Source organism: Nesoenas mayeri (genome assembly GCF_963082525.1).
Source record: "Nesoenas mayeri genome assembly, chromosome: 3".
Lineage (NCBI taxonomy): Eukaryota > Metazoa > Chordata > Aves > Columbiformes > Columbidae > Nesoenas > Nesoenas mayeri.
The window spans coordinates 41,202,030-41,221,292 of record NC_137544.1 but is presented as its reverse complement, the minus strand read 5'-3'; positions in this window follow the sequence as shown (position 1 = coordinate 41,221,292).

Genomic DNA, 19,263 nt, shown 5'->3' with positions numbered 1-19,263 from the left:
AACTAACTAGATCAATTTAAGTTCTTCTGGATTAAATTTTATCTATTAGGCTGATGCATAAATTTACATGTGTTTCAGCTTTCATGAAAAATACATGAAATGCAATATATCCTGTTCTTGCTTTTGTTAATCTATATTGAATTAGTTTAATAGATTAGTTGAATTCAATATAGATTCATTTCATTATTTGAATTCAATCTTATTGCAACTGCTCCATCACTTCACCCTCCTGTTATCTTTTAATATATGCTGGTGATGGAGAACTATTGCACCTTGTTTTTTGTTTTTGTGGTGTTTTTGTTGGTTTTATTTTTTTTTTTTTATCCCAGCGATTTACTTCCTTTGGTTTCTTTTATAGTACTATTGAGCTGGTAATGTCAAAATAGGAATTTTACTTAAAATAATTTCTTAAATCTTTCAGGTTTTTTGTTCTACTTGCTAAGGCTTGTCTACATCTGTCACACACACAATTACTTAATACTTCTTTTTCATTCTTCTTGATTCTCATTCAGTTCCTATTCCAAATTCCTAGGTAGAAGTTACTCAGTTTCTTGTTAACACTGAATATTTTTATTTCTTTCATAGAGTTGTTTTCATTTAGGGTCACTTTTTTAATGCCTTTACACAAATATGTAGTTCTTCTGTCCCCTAAGCATGAATGCTAAAGTGATGAACATAGGGTAAGAAGAGGATAGGGGCAGTGGTTTTCTTGGTCCACCAGGTGTGCCTGTGTGACTCTTCTTTCTTTTTTTCCTACTATAATATTATCTCAAAGCTTTGTAAGCCTGCCAAGTCCTCAACCTTTTTTTTTTTTTTTGGTGTGTGGATGTCAGTTTATTTTTTTATCCCTTATCAAGGAGCTAGTTTTCTAAAAAGTACATTCTGGGAAAGGAGATAAGTGACTTTCCATGTGTACTACTTTATATAATATTCAAAAATTACTATAACTGTCTACTGCTCTGAATTTCTTTCTCATTACAGGCAAGATATTTTTGGTATGTATGTGTGCAGTGCAGTCTTCAATACAGAGAACCCTTGTTAGCTTGGCTAGTAGAACTGAAAAGCAATTTAAATGATTTGTCATGATGGAGCTGTAGAATGCCACACAGTTTATTGTGCATATGCATAGTTCACCGTGGGCTAGAGCCCCTCATGAGCCACTGACTAAAATTTATGCATGACTTGAGATCCTCAGAGTTCTCCGTTTTTGCCTAACTAATAAAATGTCTACATTTCCTCAGTGTACTGGTGTAGGTGTTGCCTAACTATTCAAATGCTCATCCTGACTGTCAGACTAGTCGAAGCATGGATATACGCCTCAATGGTAGCTGACCTAAGTACAATTTCTTTATTCTTCTGCGTATGAGATCTCAGACCATTCCCACAAGACCAGGACTAGAAGGGACTTCAGGGATCTCTGTGGATAATGTCTGCAATAGCAGAGAGCTGGACTTTATTTTCATAAGTATATCAAAGCCCATCTCAACAGGAGGTATTTTGCACTTCCCTTGCTTTCCCTTTCTGCTCCAACTCCCATTGGAAAGCTGCTTGAGGGCTTCTACTGACTTCTCTTTGACAGTTTGTTCATAGCGATATTTGTGCCGACATTGTTCCTTGGTTGAAGTCACTCTTCTTCCTCCTTAGTATTTATGTCCCTGAAGTATTTTAGAAACAAGAGTTAAGCTGTACCTCACCCTTCATTTTGGCAGATCAAAAAAGCAGAGCTCTTCTAGTCCTCTCTCCTATGATAGGCTTTTCTTTGTTATTTCCAGATATCCTAAACTGCATGTTTTAATGCTGAGAACACCAAAATTTTTGCAGAAAATAACTATTTGTGTAACAGAAACAAGAAATAAGAAGCAATAGAACAGATTTGACCTCATGAGAAATGTCACCTAATGATCTCCTTTAAGAGATAGAGAGGTTAAGGGATAATGATTGTATAATTAATTGATATTTGGGTTATAATATTCTGTCTTATTCGGGGAAGTGGGGGAAAAAGAAGGCGTTTTTGGGGGGCTTTTTCTTCTGTTACTTTTCTCCTTCGTATAAAGTTGCCTGGCTTACTTATGCTTTTAGCAATGGACATTTCGCCATCTACTGGTTTCTCTCAGTTACAAAAAGTTCTATTCGCTTAGGAATGCTTGCGTTTGATTTTAGCTTTTTAACTGTGCATTCAAGTTACTCAGACTCCACTTGGATTCTGGTGTTGAGCTGCACAAAAACAAATTTTAAGATTAATTTGAAAATTATGGGATTTTTTCTTTTTGTCTCTACATCCACTGGTACACCTTATAGTCTCCACCTTTAATTACAATGTTCTCAAGACTGGGATATTTTTTATTCACATAGATTGTTGATGGGAAGTTAAAAGTCACTGCATTTTAATTTTGAGATTATGAGAATGGAGTCGTATTATTTATATTTAGCTCTTGGGACTCCAGCATACTGGTTTTCTGTTGCGATATTTCTATGCATTTTTTTATTATAGGAAGTTTTGCTGAAGTGAATGGCATGTTGGCATCCTCAATTTATCTGGAGCTGTATAGAGGAGGAATAATACCAAAATGTTCTACAAAGTAGCAGAAATTGTAAAATAAGGACTAGTAGAAGAATAGGGATAGAAAGGATGTGTGAAAGGATTAAAGAGGAAATAATGTATTATCCTCCTAATTACATGTACATTTTCTTATCTCAGTAGCTGCTTCTCTAATTTCCTACTGCTCTTTTGTTGTTGTGTTTTGTTTTATTTGGGGAGGGAGGGAACAAGAGTCTACTTTTTGTATGGATTCAAGGCCACTTCTTTTCACAGGGATCTTGTGACTTTAATTACTGTTCCTGATGAAGATCACCTATGACAGATGTTTCTGGTAGTCAGGTGGACCCTGCAGTTCCAAAACTTTACGTGCTGTTCGCAGCCAAGGGCTTGGCCTAAAGCTGCAAGCATATTTGGCTGCTCCCATGTAGCCGTTATTGCCCAGGGCTGCCCCTTCTATCTTCTCATTTAAGGCCTCGGCCCCTGTAGCAGGAATGAATGAGACAGTTCTGTGCCCCAGCACCTCAGGTCACTGATTTGTGAATTCCTTCTTAAGAATTACCACTTAAAATATGTGCTAAGAGGAGAGGCTGTTAAATTGTAGTGGCTATGTGATGAGTCTCCAAATTTGGACCTGGAGAAACTTCAATGACCCAGAGAACAGAAGATCTGCAAGGTCCCTGTGAATGCTACATTTAAGTCAAACTTAATATAAAAGAAGTTCATTTTGGACAGGCTGGCTTACAGCTGAAAAATGCTGCCATTCTTATTTGAATAAAAGCAATTTTTCTGAACTTTACATGAGATGAACTGTGGTCAGGGTTTATGTTTGTGGTGTGTAGTGTGTTTTGTGGGTTGTGGTTCCCTTCCGCCCCCCTTATCCCTAGTTCCTACTGTAATTCTTAACATAAGTTTCTGTTTTCTTTGTGCATATTTTAACAGCAAAAAATATTGTCTTTTCTTTCTTTTTTTTTTTTTTTTTTTTCTTCTCCTTTATATATAGTAGAAAAATAAGCATTGAATCAAAATGAGAATTGTGTGTCTGGTTTTCTCTCCATGAGGAATACCATAAATTTTATGAATTGTTGTCATATGTTGTGATATGCTCAGCAGTTGGTGATTGTTAAATAGATTAATCAACTGGTGTTAATCTTCAGAATACTATCGCAAATAGTCTAAACCATGTATTGAATATTGAAAATTATATCATTTTGGCCATTTAAATTGCAATTAAAAATAATTAGATTATCTCAACCAAATCAAGTGTAGTAAACAGAAGAACAGATTAAACTTGATTTTATTTCAGTTTATCTTTCTCTAATAAATTATGCTGAAGCATTAAAAGATCCCCTGAGGAGCATTTACTGTAGGTTAATAAAGATTAAAATTATATTTCAAAGTTTTATATCCATGTCATATGAATATCTAGATAGAGGATAAAAAGCTTCTGAAAAATTGCCTGAAAACAACAATCCATCATGTTTAGGGAGAGTTTTGTTCCAGTTTGCTGTGCTGGCATTTTTGCTCTAGTGTCAGTGGTCTAAAGAAAATTGGGATCCCCTAGAGACATTCTTATGTTGTGGTAGGAATCTCAGCCAATCTGAAGTGTTTCTAGAACCAGAGTGCAGTTATTTCTGAAGAAAATACTTTCCCTCTCTTTCGCCTGCAACTAATACATGATCTCTCCATGATTCCAGTTCTGAGATCCTTCTAACCTCAGCCTAAGGCTGACTGCAAAAATACTGTCTTCAAAAGTTTTACTTCATTAAACTAGCTAAAGAAAATAGTTATTTCCTTGTTTTCTGAGTCTTTAGTCCTCATTAGGTCTGTGCAATGCTTCTGTGTTGCCACACTCATCATCTTCCCCTTCCTCTGAGGTTTAATGACTACTTAAGATATCAAGACACCATAGTTCTTGCTTTATTCAGTCTTGGGGACTTTAGATTCAATAAAGATTACCCACAAATGATACTCAATAAGGCTTAGCTCACACTTTCTGGCCTCCAGAGAGAACTTGAATCCTGGCTCTCAACAGTGAGGTGTGCTTGTGAAGAAGAGAAATGCCAAACTGAGTATTTCTGATATCCTTTCCCACACTGGAGGTTTTGTGCCTGGCCCAAGCCTGCAAGTACATACCTTCACTTACTCAAGTTGCAGTCCCCAAAGTGAGGCCTCAGGAAACAGTGTACTGTTGTGGATTGTTTCCCCTTATTGATGATTACAGGATAATTACAAGATTTTCTCAGGGAGTTGAAAATCCCATCCACTGTCCTTCTCAGCCACAAAGGACACAGACCCTGTGCTGCACACCATTTTACATGATAACTTTAAAACCTGTTTGAAGGATCTGAGATGAAAAGTCATACTAGGGAGTGTGAGGTGATGCACTTCAGCATTAGTAACAACATTTGTGCAGTAAGACCCTCAAGGGAAAAAAGCATACAAAGAGTAGATCCAACTTGTAGATTAGTAACTGAGAGTGTCTGCTGTGCTTCAACCATGAAAACAGCCAATTAACATATAAATTGTGTCAGGAGAGATATTCACAATAAAGAAGGAAAAAAAAAAAACAACCCTATACTGATATGATATTTTCTGGCCAGTTATGTTCAAGAAAGATAAATTAAACCTCTGAGTTCAAGACAAGACTGACAAATCTACTGGATTAGACAACCTCTAAGAGTGGAGCAGAAGAAATTCAGTTGTTCAGATCAGCACAATGGAGGCTGAGTTATGATATATTTGTTGTCTGTAAATACCTTGGAACAGTGTGACAAAGGTTAGATGAGTATTTGTTGAATTAAGGAAAATATTTTCATAGAAACAAGCATGTACATATTTTACTTGAATTAGGCTTCAATGTGTGGCTTCTTGAGAGCAGAAAATATGTAGTTGGCTCAGGTTATGGAAGAAACTGTAATTTGGATGATCTGTCAAGCTCTGCTTCAACCTCTATTTCATTAGTCATCCAAAGGAAAAAAATATCTGAAGCTTTTAAATTGCTACAAACATTCATTTTCTAATGAGACTGAGAAAGTGATCTTCTGAATTAACCACCTCACTCATTATGCTGTTTCTTTCCAAGAAGTTTTGCAGCTCAGTAACAAGCTGTGTAGCTCATTCTTGCCAAACTTATGGTATGGGAGCTAACATTTCAAGTTCAATGCTTCAAGCTCTTTCGGATCACAAAAGAGGTTTCTGGGACTGTGTGTGTCCGGGGATGTTATAAACGGCTCCTGCTTCCAGTAGCTGGAAGCCCAGGGTTTCTTCCCACCAATCTACAGGAGCACAGCTTGGAAGCTTGGAGACCCAGGTGCTCAGAGACCCAGGGAAAGAGTCCCAGGCTGAACTCTTTGCCAGTTCAACCAGAAGGAAAGATAAGTGCATACCCCAGAGATACAGGCAGGCAGAGACATACAGGATGCTGACAAGGCTGACTACGCTGACTGCCACAGACAAGGTGCTTCCTTAACACCTATGTGTAGAACTCACTAGTGGTGTAGCTCCCTTGTGGCAGCATGCACATGACATACTCTTGGTTCATAAGCACATGCGCATTTGTGTGTGAGCCCTGTTTCCTCTGGGTCCCCCCGGGCCATCTTGGTGCCTGCTGCAAGCAAGTAGCACTTGCATACTTGGCACACAGGCACTCTGCATTTGCAGGATCCCCAAATAGCAGCATACAGACACATTGCCCAACCGATACCCCTGTCAGGAACCTCCCATGGACTTCTGCTTGCCAGTTGGTCCAGGTTGGTGTTTGCTAGTGAATACACATGGACACCCTTGTTCCTCCAACCCTCTCAAATATCCCAAATTTGCATTTTTTGCTTGTTTACCACCTCTTGTCAGTTACAAAGTCCACATCAGATGTGTCCAAAGCTGCACCAGTATTTTCTCAACAGCCCATTGTTTAGTGACTGGAGATTTTTGATCTTTGGCACTGTGGTAGTTGCAAATCCCCCTGAGATCCAGAACCTTCAATAGGGCAGTTGATGGCCCCTTAGCACCTTTTGTGCCCCATTGTGCCTGTCCTCAGGTACACATCTAGGGTGGTGCCAAGGTGCTGACAGTCACATCTTCCCCACTGGGTGCAAGGTGACTTCATCTCCACCGGGCTGGGGGGCAGGAGGGGTTGGACCCTCAGTCGATTGACAGGATCCTCAACAAAGGAGGTGCCCAGAGAAGGTGAGAAGCTTCTGGACTATGTTGTAATGCCCACAGCCAGATCTGACCAGGCTATAAAACAGGTCCCTGCCAAAGACTCCCTTTAAGTGGTCTCCTCGAAGCAGTGGGTCTATGAGCTGGAGCCCTCCCCTTAGACTTGGATGCTGTCTAAGGAGACTTCCTGGGATTGAGAGCACCTCACCTCCTCCTGTGGTGAGTGGTTATTTACTGGATGTATCCTTGAATGAGTCCTTGCCTAACCCAGGCAAGTGCGAGCCCTCGCCTAACCCAGGCTAGTGATTATTTCTTCTGGGTACCCCTGAGTGAGGGGCCTCTGGTTTTGTTTCTTGTGAGTGAATGCGTGCATGTTGTGGATCCTCATTATTCTTACATTGTCATACCCCAATAATCTCCTCAACTGTTATCCAAACCTGTATTTTATGTTGTTGGAGTGCTAAATAATTGTATAAACCCTGTTTCTAGTTGGTTTATTTGCTACACTTTTCTGGCTAGAATAAAGTCTGTTTTGGAACTTGTTTTTTGCCTAAAATTGACTTTTTGGTTGCCTCCATGACAGGCATTCTCTGTTATCTCTTGTCTACTGGGTCTGTGTTTCTGTGAGTTCTTGTTTATTGCTTGCCCCTCTACTTATTATCCCTTTTTGCTTGAAAAAGTCCTTGTTCAGATAACCATAACAAAGCAGATGCTCACCTTCTGCTTAAACTTGCACTGTGTTTGGGTTTCTCAGTTGGACGATTTGATGCTCAGAATCTCTGATGATCACCCTTGAGTCATGGATTTGCAAGTCTTTTTCTAGTCACTGGAGAGTAAGACGCTAAACTTTCCATGGCCACCTATGGGAAGTGTCATTAGAGATATTTAACTCTCCACATCCACCTGCTTTAGAAATAGAGTAGATCAGTAGCTCACAAACAAGTATGTAATAAGCATCAATCCTGGGCACTGAAATATAGTGTTGTACACTATTAAATGCTCTGAATGTTACTTGAACGTGTTTAGCCTGTCTCAGTACCTTCCCAAAGAACACTGTGACAAAGCCAACAAGTGGTTTAGTTGTGACTACCTTAGTTTTGAGTGCCGAAATAATTAGATACCAGTATGTATGCAGGTCACTCCATATCTTGTAGCATTCATACCCAGGACTCTTCCTGGCCAAATTCAATTTACTAGAGCTAGCCTTAGAGATTTTCTAGTAGCACCTCACACTCAAGATTAGTTAAGGTAGAGTCATTTAGCACTCAGTTCTCTTGAAAACAGTAATTTGCTGTGATTTTAGTTGCTCTTGGCTTTCTGAACCAACTTCATGGTGCTGGTGGATATGACACAGAACTGATGGAAGGCTTACATTTGTGTGTGCTAGCAGTGAGAACCCAGGCAGGATATAGTGTGACATCGCAAATGATGCTGTTCTGTTTAGACAACCAAATCTCACCCCTATCATCCCTGTTCCGAGGGATGCCTATGATGTAACTGACTGTGTGAAGTATTATATTGCTGATTAGGCCAGGAAATGAGTGTTTTGGCAATACCCAGGTAAACCACAGTGGTCCAGCCAGTGGTCCACAAGCCATATCTCACCTGTGGGCAGGGTTCTATGTATATGTAACTTCTATTGCATCTGTACATGCTGAAGTACTTGTCTGCATGAGATGTCACTAGCAGCCTTCCTACACATTGGGACAGCTCCATCATTCACACTGATCGGTGATATTAAACAGAAAAGATGTTGGATTAGTCTAGGACAGGGGTTTAGAAATGTGACTTATCTGATATAGACAATGTTGCTTTTTTATTTTTGCACCACCTTCATATTGATTTAATCGGTGCCCTCATTAACTACACCCAGCAAAATTATAAGATAGCATACCAATGAGAATGCTCAAGGGTTAAACATTTTAAATGCTAAAACTTATTTCTGCAGCTACATTGTGTTTCATTTACATAAAACCCGTTGCTTCAAGATTTATAGTGGAATGAGTGAGACTTTTATATTAATTTGTATTTCTGTCTTATGTTGTCACTGATGATACAATTTCTAATATGTATTTTTCTAAGTAGTACAATTACATTGACTATAGCAGCGACACCAGTTGGTGTGCCAGCATGAAAAATATGTTTTCCTTTTTTGGCTTTGTCTGAATAAGTTTATATAAGCAAGTATATTCTTGAAGCAGATTTCATAACAGCTGCTTCCAGCTCTAATTCTTTCTCTTACCATCTGTCTTCTCTTAATTCTGCTATTAGAATGGCAAACAGAACCCTAAGGATTCTGTGAGTTTCTGAGAAAGATGGGCAACCTCTAGCAGCCTCTGAACACTGAGTGCACAAAGTTGCGTTTGAACTTAGTTCTGCCTTCCTACTCCAAATGAAGACCTGGGGGAAATGAGAGCTGTGCAGAGGCTTTGTGATGAAAAACACAGACTTATATGAAATCTGAAGATGGATTAAAAAGCAAAAAAAGTTTACTTAACTCTTAAATGAAAATTACGTCACTAGGCTTCTGAATCAGACTAATTTCAGCAAAAAAAAGTCTTCCTACTATATCCTGACTTCAACAGCTCTGTTTCAACTGAATTAAAAAAATAAAAAGTAGAAAAGGCCTGTACATATCTAAAATTAGGTCACCACACCAACTGTACTGTAGCACTTCTTAGTGCTGCATTGTGGAAAAAGTGCTATATATCTTCAGAAAAAAAAAACCCCTTATTATTTGCTCAACATAGCCTACAGACATTTTAAAGATGGGGATTCTGGTAAATTAGCCTTTCTTGTAATGTGCTGTCTAACCTACAGATTTATTTTTTCCCCATCACTTGCTACCTATTTTCAGTTTGTAATAGAGCAATATTTCTTGATAATTTCATGATGATCAATGGTTTTTACTCAGGCTGGCAACCTGTCACAAGTGGGGCTCCCCACCACTCCTGGATTGATACTTGGTCCCATGCTGTTCAGCAGCTTCATAAATGATCTGGATTATGGGATTGAAAGTACCCTCACTGAATTTGCTGACAACACGAAACTGAGGTGGATAAACCAGAAGGGAGAGCCATCTTCAAGACAGACCTGGACCTTCTGGAAAAGTTGACTAGCAAGAACAGTATGAAGTTTAACAAAGTGCAAAGCCCTGCACCTGGGATGACATAACCAAGCAGACCAGTAGAGCCTGTGATCTGTGTGGCTGGGGATCAGCCTTGCTGAGAGGGCTCTGCAGGTCCTAGTGGACAACAAGCCAAATGTGAGAAAGCTGTGAGCCCATGCAGCAATGATGGCAAATTGGACACTGGGTTGCATCAATAGGGACATTATTAGCAGAGCTAAAGACAGGACCATCCCACTCTGCTCAGCACTTGTCAGGCTGTCTCTGGAGTACTCTGTCCAGTTCTGATCCCCACAATTCAAGAAAGACAGAGAGAGACTGCGGAGGGCCATGAAGATGATCAAAGGGCTGGAGAACCTGCTCTATGAGGACAGACTGAAGACATTACATCATTTTTCCCTGGAGAAGGCTTAGGAGGGACCTCATCACCGTGTTCCAGTACTTAAAGGGTGACTGCAAGGAGGATCACAGAATTGTTGGGGTTGGGAGGGACCTCTGGAGACCATCTAGTCCAACCCATCTGCTAAAGCAGATTCACCTAGAGCAGATCACATAGGAATGCATCCAGGCAGTTTTTGAATGTCTCTAGAGAAGAGGACTCCACAGCCTCTCTGGGCAGCCTGTTCCAATGCTCTGGTACCCTCAAAGTAAATAAATTTCTCCTCATATTCAGATGGAACCTCCTGTGCTTCAGTCTGTGCCCATTGCCACTCATCCTGTCATTGGGCACCACTGAAAAGAGTTTGGTCCCATACTCCTGACATTCACCTTTGAGATATTTATAATCACTGATGAGGTCCCCTCTCAGCCTTCTCTTCTCCAGGCTGAACAGACACAGCTCTCTTTCCTCATAAGAAAGGTGCTCTAGGCTCCTAATCATCTTTGTAGCTTGCTGCTGGACTCCCTCCAGTAATTCCTTGTCCTTCTTCTCTCCCCTTGTCTACCCAGTGAGTCATGCCATCATAGAAAGCTATCAGGTTGGTCAAACATTATTTCCTCCTGGTGAACTGACTACTCCTGATAACCCTCTTTTCCTCCACATGCTTAGATATGATGTCCAGAATGAGTTGTTCCATCACCTTTACAGGAATTGGAGGTGGAGCTGACTGGCCTGTAGTTTCCTCGGTCATCCTTCTTGCCCTTTTTGAAGACTGGAGTGACGTTTGCTTTCTTCCAGTCCTCAGGCACCTCTCCTAAGGATGGAAGATGGAGGCTTTCTTTTCACAGGGAGCCACATGAAGAAGACATGGGACAATGGATATAAGTTATACTGGGAGAGGTTTCATTGTGATATGAGAAAGGAAATTTTACAATGAAAACAATAATTCAATGCAAAAAACTCCCCAGGGATGTGGTAGAGTCTTCATTGTTGGAAGTTTTCAATACATAATTGGACAGGGTGATAGATAATCTCATCTATGTTCCCTTCCCCACAAAAGGTTGAATCAGATGATCTTTTGAGGTCTCTTTCTGCTTAGGTTGTTCTATGGTTCTGTCACATCTGCTATATCTGAAAAGGAAAAAGTAACTTTTAGGAGATAGCCCCAGTGCTTATTTCAGTAATGCTAATTGTTTAGTAACTTAACCATTTCTACTGAATTATCTAACTACCTGCCTAATATCAACCTTTTTTTCAGGATAAGTTACAAGGTGCTGACTGGGGGCAGACATAGACCTTGACATATACAAAGCACTACTGCTGACTTGCTCTTGCATTTAGTCTTACCATTAAGAGCTACTTTCATTTTTACTTCACTGATACTTGAAAGGGAACAAACATCTCTCAAAAGGAAGTACTTCATAAAAGTATGTCTGTTTTGTTCTCTTTCTATCTGCTGGCTGATTGTTACTATTTTTTTTACTGATGAAGAGATGTCAAGGAAGTAGCAACTGTAAAAGTTCACAATTTAAATTTAACAAAAAATTGACAGCTTTGCAGCCACATAAAAAATGAGATGGACAGAGTGATCTGAATCAAGTTGCACATTTGCAATGCATGTACCATACCCATTTGCTGCAAAGGCACTGAAATTTGAGAACAGTGATCTCATAACGTCTTCAATTACTATGTGCTAGGCTTGTCTCCTTTCTAGGTTGTATGTCCATGGTATGCAAGATTCATTCATCACATCCTTGGCTATTGATGAAAAAAGCCCATTGTACTAGTTTTTAAAGCCTGCAAGATCAACAAATTCTTTTTTCTTCCCACGCCCCCCAATGTCAATCAACAAATATATGCACACTTTACTGCAGATATGATATAATTACTAAGATCTTCATTTATTATATTATTTAATATTCATTTCCCTCTTTCTCTCTGAATATTAGTAACAGTTGATGTTACAAGGAATGAAATCTTAAACATCTAGTCCCATTCTTTTGTGTAAAAGGCTGCTTCATTTTTCATAGATTCAACAGTAGAATAATGGGGAATACTTTTGGCTCAAAAATTGGGAAAGAAAACAACTTTGCCATATGATGTTAATCACAAGAAATACAAATCACTTTGTAGTAGTGAGAATTAGGAGGAATAGTCATGCTTCCTGAGGGGAAAGGAAACAAGGGAGTTGAGTTTTAGTCTATTCTCAAGAGCATATTTAATAGCAGATTTCCGTACTTCACAGAACTGTGCATCAGTTCTTGCCTGATAGTGTTGGGCAAAACCTGATTATAATTAGAAGCTACTTGAATTTTCTATCATGAAAAACTCATTCTGGTATATAAAGTTTAGACATAAATTGCATTTGGGCATTTTAATGAGTAATTATTTTGTTGTTTTTCTGTAAATTGGCCTCAGATTTAATCTGTTAGGGCAACATTCATTTCACCTAACTTTATTCATCTGTAAACTAGATATATAATCTAAAGGAACTGTCTGGGATTCTTGAAGAGTCAGTGGACAGAGAGAGACATAGTCTTAAAAGTAGATTCATACTGTATATTTTAAGTATGGTTAAACTGTATTTTGAAAAAAAAAAAGTATCAATTTTTCTGTTAAGGGAGGTCTTTATAGCACTGGAAAAGCCTAAAATAAAAGCTGAGATCTAATCAACAATTGTTGATGGCTAAAGTTGCATGCAATTCCATCTTTCATCTTCACACAAGGAATCATTGGATTATCAAGAAGAAAAAACTGCTTTTAGTTTTTGTGACTTTCCTGATATTCTCAGCACATTGTAATTTTCAAAGCAGAACTCGATTTCTCTTGACAACAAAGCTTCGCATGTCTGTGATTGATCTGGTGTTCGGTGGATGCATGAGGTTGTAATTATCACAGTAATGTCTTTGAAAGTTTGTCTGTAAGTTGGACCCAGGGTGATAGGTCAATTTAGAAGACCTACTGTCATGTATTTTCAAAGAATGAAAAATGTATAAAAGTAGTTTATTTACTACACTTGCGATACATGCTATTCTAATAAAACAACAATAGAGGCCACTATGGCTCCAGAATTCAAAATCTAAAGAAGCCTATAAATTACTATATCCTAGAGAACAAAAACAACAATAGTGGTTTTCAGATAGTGTTTACCTTTTAAATTCTAGTAAAACATCAAATAAATATGTCTTGATGACAGTAAATACCACTCGCTTGGAAGTAGATTAAATCCAGGGGGAATAAGATTGTTTTTAAACTACATTAGAAGCTTAGGAAATATTATATAGCAGGGTTAAAGCATTAGTATAAGAATAAACCTTTTCATTTTGGAGGTATTTGGGACCATTATTTTTTTAAAGACTTTTAGATCAGAATTCTTTGAGAGACATGGTCCTATGGCCCTCTGATTTATACTTTGGTAAATTTACATGGCACTCACTATGAAGGCAGAGAAGTTGGCATTATTGCTTCTACCTGCATGCTGGATTGAAAAATGTACTTTTGACATTTATTATAGTTAATACTGGCCACTAGAGGATATGAGGTAGTGGAGTCCTACTTCCTTTCCCTTTCCCTTCCCCTTCCCTTTTCCCTTCCCCTTCCCTTTTCCCTTCCCCTTTCCCTCCCCTTTCCCTCTCTTTTCCCTTCCCTTTTCCCTTCCCTTTCCCTTCCCTTTCCCTTCCCTTTCCCTTCCCTTTCCCTCTCTTTTCCCTTCCCTTTTCCCTTCCCTTTCCCTTCCCTTTCCCTTCCCTTTCCCTTCCCTTTCCCTTCCCTTTCCCTTCCCCTTCCCTTCCCCTTCCCTTTTCCTTCCCCTTTCCTTCCCCTTTCCTTCCCCTTTCCTTCCCCTTTCCTTCCCCTTTCCTTCCCCTTTCCTTCCCCTTCCCTTCCCCTTCCCTTCCCCTTCCCTTCCCCTTCCCTTCCCCTTCCCCTTCCCCTTCCCTTCCCCTTCCCTTCCCCTTCCCTTCCCCTTCCCTTCCCCTTCCCTTCCCTTCCCCTTCCCTTCCCCTTTCCCTTTCCCTTCCCCTTTCCCTTCCCCTTTCCCTTCCCTTTCCCTTCCCTTCCCTTCCCTTCCCTTCCCTTCCCTTCCCTTCCCTTCCCTTCCCTTCCCTTCCCTTCCCTTCCCTTCCCTTCCCTTTTCTTGTATTACTAGGTCATTAGTAAAGATTAGGCTACTATGTGCATAGGTAGACACATGTTCAAGTTTATGCTGAACTGGTTTTTTTAAACCTTGTTTCTGGCAATTATGTGGAAACTCTGAAATGTTAGCTGTGATTTATTCTAAGCACTGAACTCTGGTAAAATAAAGGAATTCTCAGGGATTTTGTTAGGCTTGTAGAAACACAGGATTTGCTTATTTTCTGTTAGTTACAGTGGTTTGATAGTACAACTCCCAGTTTCTGAGCACAGCCAGGGGGAACAAGTACAGGAGTGGAAATTTGTTCAATGTATGGCAGGCTGCCTGGTAATTAAATACGCTTCTTTTAAAATGCATCATCCACATTTGAATAGCTGTTCCCCATGGAATTTGGCTGGGAACTGGGTGTGTTAGACTGGACTTAAAATACAAAATGATTCTTGTCCACTTAACACACTCCATGTGGGCAAGGCTTAAATTTCTACAGAGCTTTAATAAAGGTAGAGATGCTCCATATGGCTAAAACTGCAGGGAGTAATGGGGACATAGTTGAGTGGTTATAACTTTGATGCCTACCAGTTTCACTAGGCAAAAGGCCAATTGCTGGAGGAGCTGTCTAAGATGACACAAGATTCAGTGGTGACACCACCAGTGAAAGTGTCACTCATTGGGTTGGGGAAGATGCATATTTTATTTGGTTACTCTCCAACATTGAATTAAAGTAATTTTACACAGTGCATTGAACCATCATCAGATGGCTGTTGGCTGCTTTCAGCTTGAGCTGGATTTAACTGTCAGTTTACAGATGGGAGATTAAATCCTTGCAAATGAATTCTGATATCATTTCTGTGTGGTAGTTGCTGAATACCTTGAATTTTGAAATAATCAGTGAAACTCTCTACATTCAAGTCATCATGTTATTTCACAGAGTTGTAACATCAGAATCTAGAAAGAAAGTAATAGCAAGGTTATCTTGTTTTCCTTCATTGTCCAATTGCGTGTGCTGTGGATGATACCAGAGATCATGAAATTAAATATGGGACAAGTCTTAGAGTAGCTGGAAAGTCCCTCTTAGTCTTCTATGTTTCCAGTTTCCTTTCCTAATGAATTCTGGATTTATTTTTTATTTTTTATTTTTTTTTCCCCCAGTTCTCTCCATGTGTGACCTCTGTGTGGTTGTTAGTAAGCTGTTTAACCTACCCCTATCTCTATCTCAGATTTTGATCACACTATACTGTGTTTGTGCATGTTGACAGAGCTCCCCAGCTGAGATACATGATATGTGGCAAAAGGAGAGCTTTGTTCATAAAGCCATGTTACCTTTGTCAGGTCATAGGCTAAGCTGAGAAAAAAACTGGTTTGCTGGTGTAGCTGTATCCATTATAGAGATTTTTGTCAACTTGTATCTGTCTGGCAGTGTGATTTTATATACTTAAGAGTTCTTCACAACATAGCTACCTTGACGGAACACCCCAGTGTCAACTAAGAAGTACATCCATTCTGCTATGATGCAGTTGATTCAGATAGCTCACAATCTATAGCTGATACCTTACATAGTTTATTCATATAGTTCAGAATTCAGATCTTGCATTGCTTTCCTGTGTTCATTTCTTGCTTTCTTGGAGAGTATCTGCAACAATAATTTATCTAATCCTTGCTCAGCAAACATGATGATACTGAAAGAAAAAAACAAACCAAACCAAACTAACCAAACAAAAAACCCCCAGAACCCAAACAACAAACCACAATGGAACCTGAACCTTTGACCTTGGTTATGCAGGTAACATAGAGCTGGAAATTCTTTTTAGGGATAAGGATTATCTTTTTATAGACTAATATAACTGTGATTTAATTTCCCTCAGGATGTCTCAGTCTAATCTAGGTATTTTCATCCTGGCATGTTATCAGAATTAGATTCTCTGCTACTGTGGGTTGTTGCAGTTTGTCTGAAAACCTTCCATACTCTGTAGCAGTAGCACTGTCTTAAGACAGAGTGTTTGTAATTTGAGGATGCTAACTTTAAGAGAATTAATCTGCCAGACCCATGGACTGATTCCTCACCTTCTCAGGCTCAAGCTGTCATCTACAGGTCTAGGTTTGACCAACATTATCGCGTCAGTCAGTCAGTCCTCTTTTAATGGCCATCAGCAAGGGGAAAAATGACAGACAAAAGGCAATTACAGTAAGAAAAGTGTTGTTTCAAAAATAACCTTTCTACTCCACACTTCCATGAATGTGTAAAGTACAGTCTGTTAGCTTCAAGAATGGCCTGAAGTGGAAAGATGCCCTCTTGAAGTCAGCACAAACTTAATATGAGACAGAATTGAATGTTCTATGCTTTCTGTAAGAGACAAGTTGATCAGGAATCTGTTAGAAATGAGAGGGACAGAAGAAAAAGGTTTAAGAAAAATTAGTTATAATCACAGGTAATTAAAAGATATCTACTTCAAGCATTTTTCTAGTCCTACCATGTGTCAGTCACTAATGCTAAGAGTAAGGCATATGCTTGTTAATAGCAGGGACTAGAGGAGAATGACTGTGCTGTGTGACACCACATGATATAACAACACACCAGCAGGATTGTAACTCTTCAGTAGCTCAAATTAATGAGGGAAACTTCAAAAATCCTGCAAAACCAAGGAAAGAGACTTTGCTGGTGTCATTGTGGCAGAAAGAGGCCTTGCTTTCTACCAGTGATTGATTTTGGGCAGTGTTCTGCCATACATGTACTTACCTCAGCAGGGAGACCTCTATTTACTTGTGGTGGAACACATACCTGGGAGGGCTACTGCCTTGTATAATAAATCTGGGAGTTTACCTGCAAGGCTCTTTCATCCTTGAATGATATCAACAGAACTGCCTGCAGAGCCACTCAAGAAGAGTGATAAACCCTCTGCCAGACTCTTATTACTAAAAGCATAGTTGCAAGAAACAAGGGAACTCAGAAAAGAGAGAAGAACAGGGAATAAGAAACTGAGAATGAGTTAAAAAATGTCCTGTCCTGTCCTGTCCAGGTTATTTATGCCAAGTATCCCATTTCTATTAGGCACGTTTGGCTGTGTTTGCAATTCTATTGCAGTCTTCAGAGTGCTCTGAATATAGTAGCAGAGCTAAACCTTGTCACCTTTGAATGACATAGTTCAGTTGAATGCATGTAAGGTGAACAGTTCATTGCAGCTCTAATACAACATTCTGGTATTTTTGAGGCCAAGATCAATAATTAATGTCCCACTAGAGACCTTAATGGCACAGTTACCATCACACATTGTTCTGTTTTATAATGGCATCTCTCATAACACTAATAACTTATAAAAGCATCATAGTTGTAATGTTTGAAGAAAGTAAGCAGCCCTAGGGAGAAAGACTTGGGAGTACTAGTGGATGAAAGATTGGACATTGAGCCAGCAATATGCAATGGCAGCCCAGAAGGTCAACTGTATCCTGGGCTGCATCAAAAAGAAGTGGAGCCAGTGGGTCAAGGGAGGTGATTCTGCTCCTCTGCTCTATTGAGATCCTACTTGGAGTACTGTGTCCAGCTCTGGAGCCCTCAGTACAGGAAATACATGGACCTGTTGTAGAGGGTCCAGAGGAGGACCACAAAAATGATCAGAGGACTGGAACACCTTTCCTATGAGAAAAGGCTGAGAGTTGAGGCTGTTCAGCCTTGAGAAGAGGAGGCTCTGGTGACACCTTATTGTGGCCTCCTGGTATTTCATGGGGACAGACTTTTTAGCAGGCCCTTTTGTGACAGAATAAGGGCTAATGATTTCAAACTAAAGGAGGGGAGATTCAGGCTAAACATGAGGAAGAAATTTTTTACAATGAAAGCAGCGAAACACTGGAACAGGTTGCCCAGAGAGGTGGTAGATGCCCCAGACCTGGAGACATTCAAGACCAGGCTGGATGGAGCACTGAGCAACTTGATCTAGTGGAAGATGTCCCTGCTCATTGCAGGGAAGTTGGACTAGATGACCTTTAAAGGTCCCTTCCAACCCAAAGTATTCTGTGATTCTATGATTCTGTGATTTAGTAGAAATGTCTGAACTGGGTGATCAGAGGGTGATTTCCAGCTCTTAAGTCTCGATATGCTTCATCCTTTCCTTCTGAATTCTGTTTCTTCTGAAAAGAAATGTGTTTGTGTACAGAGGAATGGATCTGCAGTGCACTCCACAAGAGATTCTACCTGCATGAGAGGACAAGGACTGTGAAACATGAACATACCTATTTCTTAGTTTGGACACAGCCAATACATCAAACTAAGGTTCCCAAGAGAGGTTTTCTTTGTCCTCTGCTCCCCTCTCTCTCTCTTTTGCTTCCAGCCACAAATAGGAATTATTTTGTCTTTGGTGAAAAATGAAAAAACATGTTTCTTATGCCAATGTGTTTCTGCAAGGAATGATTTAACTTGCATGCAATTAAATAAAGTAACTAATGAAACTACTTTTTGGTGGCTAATCCTGCCAGACTTAATATATTATATAAACCACTTCTTATGAAGGGTTAACATATAATTTCATCAAGCAATAAGTGCCCTAGCGAAAAATGTCCCAAATGCATTACACTCACCGTGTTTCACAGTTTCGCAAAGAGGAAAATGAATAAGGTATATTTTAATTCAGCTGTTAATGATGAAGTAACACATGAAAGGGGTCACCCCGGTTAATATTGTACTCCACAAATCAAAGGAAATGCATAGATAATAACTTTTAAGGCATTTTACTGTCATTTTTCTTCACAAGTTTGCTCCATTTTAAGAAAGATTATTTTTTATTCTTTTTGTATAATTACATGATTTAAAATCCCATCAAAATAATTTCAAGTCCTATAAGCCTTGATTCCAACAGTTCTGCAATATTTAGGTGATGAAAGAAGAAATTACCAGGGCATTCAGCACTAAGATTTAAGTTGTATTTCTCATAGTGTTTTGA